General features: G+C 39.7%; 1 non-coding gene across 1 annotated transcript; it reads left to right on the top strand.

The window, feature by feature from the left end:
- The first annotated feature begins 3,784 nt into the window (after positions 1-3,784).
- On the top strand, positions 3,785-3,891 carry LOC141702637 (small nucleolar RNA R71). Its single transcript, XR_012567209.1, has one exon. It is a non-coding gene; the product is annotated as a small nucleolar RNA R71 (small nucleolar RNA).
- Positions 3,892-4,206: the final 315 nt, after the last annotated feature.

Below are 4,206 nucleotides of genomic sequence, written 5' to 3'. Positions count from 1 at the left end.
AGGAGAAACATGGCTATTATCTTTAGAGAGGGAAAGAGCATATGTGTGATGCAAGGACATCCCAAATTTTCAATAGCCAAAAGGGAAGAAACCAAAAGGTTAAAGAAAGAAGCTGAAAAACTCAAGGCTGACAAAAGAGCACAAGCAAAGCTTGAACAAAAGCTAAAGTCAAGTCTAGTTGAAAATGAGAAAGGAATTGAAGTCAGGGGTGAAGACAAGATTGCAAACTTAGATGAGGTTTTTGGGAGTATATTTGGTGAAAGTATGGAGGAAAAAGAGGAATGGCAGAAGGGAAACCAGAAGAAAGGCCAAGGCACATAGAAGGAGTGAAGGCAACACTAAAGAAACTAAATCTCTACCTTCCATACCTGAACCCTTTGTTGCTGATCCCACTATAAACATCCATGGTGAACCAATCATCCCAAAAGAGGAACCTATTGATTGGGACACCATCAATTTGCCTACCTTTTTAACCACTCTTCCACTACCAAAGAAACAGAAAAGAAAATCCAAATCTACACCTCCCCTAAACTCTAAGAAATTCACTCAAAAACATAAACCTAACCCTAAGCCACCCATTTCTAAAGATGATTATGTTCACATCTGTGACATAAAAGAAATTTCAGACATTGAACTCTATCTGGGATGTAAGGGGAATTGCTGCTTACAGACAGCTACCAGAGAGATTGGTGTTCAGATACAAAGGAGCTGGGGAAAGAACATGGCCTCTCTACAGGATTCTGAATGAAGGCTACTCTACCTTGATCAGAGTCTTTTCAGCCATACAAAAGGATTATGGCTTTACCAGGACTGCCAAGACTGAAATTCTCAACAAGATTGCCAACATAAGGAAAACTTGGAGAGAGCCCAATGCCTTGCCCAGAACCTTACTCATTCAAGAAAGGGGAACTACAATTCACAAATCACCTCATTGGTTGATGGAATTCAGAGATGATAAAGGAGTCAGAAGATTTTTCAGACTTGAAGACCAACTCAAGATTGCCAGCAATGAAACTCTCAAAGAAATGCAATCTAAGTTGGATATCAGTGATGAAGATGAAGCTGAATTCTTCAGACAACTCCAACTCCAAATTGAGGAAAATGACAAAGGGCTAGGAAAGAAAACCAGGGATCAAAGAAGAAAAAGATGATTTGCTCAGGCTAGAGGAGCATCCTTGGAAATTCTGTAAATCTTCAATTACCTCCTAGTACATACACTTTTGCAGCACTTTTAAATTTCTACTTAGTTTCAATTCATATATTTGTTAAGTGTTTTGTTATCATCAAGTTAACCCTGAATTTATGTCTACAATTCTCATAGACATAAATAGGGGGAGATTGTTAGGAATATATGTGCATTAGTTTGATGATATGTTTAACAAAACACTTAAGTAGAAATCTAGTGTTTGTAGCCTCAACGGATAAGACCATTTTGGCTATCCGTTGATGGTGTAGCTTTACTTAGAAATAAGTCTAGTGTTCTAGCACATTTCAGTCTCTGAAATTTGAGATATAAATTCTTAAATGTTGAGGGAAAGTATAAGTCATGTTGACTACTAGAGGATATGCAGATAGGAAGGCCAATTGTAAGTATTTCATGCCTTGTAATTTTGTATAAATGAAATGGTGTCAACGGATAACTTAAAGACCTTCAACGGATGAGAAACAAAGCTTCAACGGATGTCTCTAAAGCTTCAACGGATAACATCCTTCAACGGATGAGTGCATCAACGGATAGAGCTTCAACTGCTAACACATCAACGGATAAAGCCATCACCGGATGAAGGCTTCAACGGATGTTCTGATTGAATAACAGTTGACAAGTGGTAGTTGTACCTACAAACAGAGGCACATGGGTTGACAGAGATAACTGAGATGTGGTAGCCTATTTCAGGAACATCAGAAAAAGCAGCCGTTCTACTCTAGTATAAAGAGGCAATAGTCGACAATGCACTGGAGTAAAAATGGAGAAGAAACAAGTGGAGAACTTATTTTATTATTGTACTTTTTATCTTTGTCTTCACTTGTACACTTGGTGTTATATAAACCAAGTAGCAGCTAGTAATTAGAAGAGAATTTTTCCAGAGCTGTTTAGAAAAATCTTGAGAGAAAAATTATCTAGTTTGTACTAGGACGCAGCTGTGATCAACTTCTTGAATCACAGATTTTTTGAAATACCATCTCTGGTGGAACAACAATCCACCAGAAAAGTTTTTAAGGTCTGTTGTGTTCTTTACATTAGTGTTTAAATATATATCTGTCAGTATTAGCTTAAAGCAATTCATACACTTGTTTATCTTAAACACATAGCCTTTGAAACTGCTCAAAACTTGAAAAAGTTTTGAGATTTACATTCAACCCCCCTTCTGTAAATCTCATTGTTAGTTCATTAGGAATAACATCCACCTTGACCAAGACATCCTCCACAATACCTCGCGGATATGTAATAGAACGGTCGGCCAACTGTAAAGTCATATAAGTAGGTTTTGCATCAAGAAAGTTTAACTTCTTAAAGATTGACAAGGGTATCAGATTGATGCTAGCTCCCAAGTCATATAGACACTTGTTAAATGACACCTCTCCAATAGTGCATGGAATAGTGAAGCTTCCAGGATCTTTAAGCTTCGGAAGCAACTTCTATTGCAGCACATCACTGCATTCCTCCGTGAGAGCAACGGTCTCTAAGTCATTAAGCTTCACCTTTCTAGAGAGAATACCTTTCATGAACTTCGCGTAACTAGGCATTTGTTCAAGAGCTTCAGCGAAAGGTATGTTGATGTGAAGTTTCTTGAACACCTCCAGAAACTTCTCAAACTGCTTATCCAGCTTTTTTTTCTGCAGCCTCTTAGGAAAAGGAGGTGGCGGATAGATCTGCTTCTCCCCTGTATTACCCTCAGGAGGAGTGTGCTCAGCAGTAGTCTTCCTTGGTTCCACTTCTTCTTCTTTCTGCATTTCTTCTTCTTCAGCCTCAACTTCAGATTCTAGAGTCTTTGCTTTTTCAGGATTCACAACCTTACCAGACCTCAATGTAATTGCCTTAACATGCTACTTAGCTTCCTTCTTGCCTGGAACTTCAGTATCGCTTAGGAGTGTGCCAGGTTGATGATTCAGTAATGCATTAGAAATTTTCCCAATCTGATTCTCCAAGGTCTTAATAAACACAGCTTGGCTCTTGCATATGAGCCTCAACTCCTCCAATTCAGATTTTTCATTAGCTTGCGGTAGCTGCTGAAGTTGAAGTTGTTTCCTAGGGGCATATTGCGGTTGCTGAAAACCAGGAGGGTTATACTGCTTTACTGTGTATGGCTGATAAGATTGTTCCACCGTATTCTGACTATTGCTCCAGCTGAAGTTAGGATGATTGCGGTTAATTGAATGATAAGTGGCTGGAGCTTGTTGCTGTGATCTCTGAAAGTTGCTCACAAATTGAACTGATTCGCTAGAAATAGCGCACTGCTCAGTTTCATGCGCCCCCGCACAAAGCTCACAAACACTAGTGATTTGATTAACTCCATAGTTCGCCAAAGAGTCCACTTTCATCGTCAAAGCTTGAAGTTGAGAAGATATAGCAGTAGATGTATCCACTTCCAGAATTCCAGCTACCTTGCCTTGCAACATTCTTTGCGTAGGATTCTGATATTCATTAGCTTCCATGAGCTCAATCAACTCATAAGCTTCATTATAGCTTTTGGCCCATAAGGCTCCACCAGACGCTGCATCGAGCATAGGTCTAGACTGAGCGCCCAAACCATTATAGAAACAGTTTATAATCATCCAATCAGGTATGCCATGATGTGGGCACTTCCTTAGCATCTTCTTATATCGATCCTAAGCCTCACACAGAGATTCTCCAGTTTGCTGAGCAAACTGAGTAAGAGCATTCCTGATTGCAGCAGTCTTCGCCATGGGAAAGAATTTAATGAGAAACTTTTTAGCAAGATCCTCCCATTTGGTGGTAGACCCTGGTGGTAGAGAATGTAACCAGCACTTTGCTTTATCCCTCAGAGAGAATGGGAAGAGTCGCAGCTTGATAGCATCTTCAGTCACCCCATTAAACTTGAAAGTGTCGTAGACCTCAATGAAATCCTTGATGTGCATCTTGCGGTCTTCCGTAGGAGAACCCCCAAACTGAACTGAGTTCTGTATCATCTGAATCGTGCTCGACTTGATCTCAAAAGTGTTAGCCGAGATGGCTGGTCTGATGAT

Source organism: Apium graveolens, unplaced genomic scaffold, assembly GCF_009905375.1.
Source record: "Apium graveolens cultivar Ventura unplaced genomic scaffold, ASM990537v1 ctg5392, whole genome shotgun sequence".
Taxonomy (NCBI): domain Eukaryota; kingdom Viridiplantae; phylum Streptophyta; class Magnoliopsida; order Apiales; family Apiaceae; genus Apium; species Apium graveolens.
Note: the sequence above shows the minus strand (reverse complement) of the source record. Positions and strands in the feature narration are given on the sequence as shown.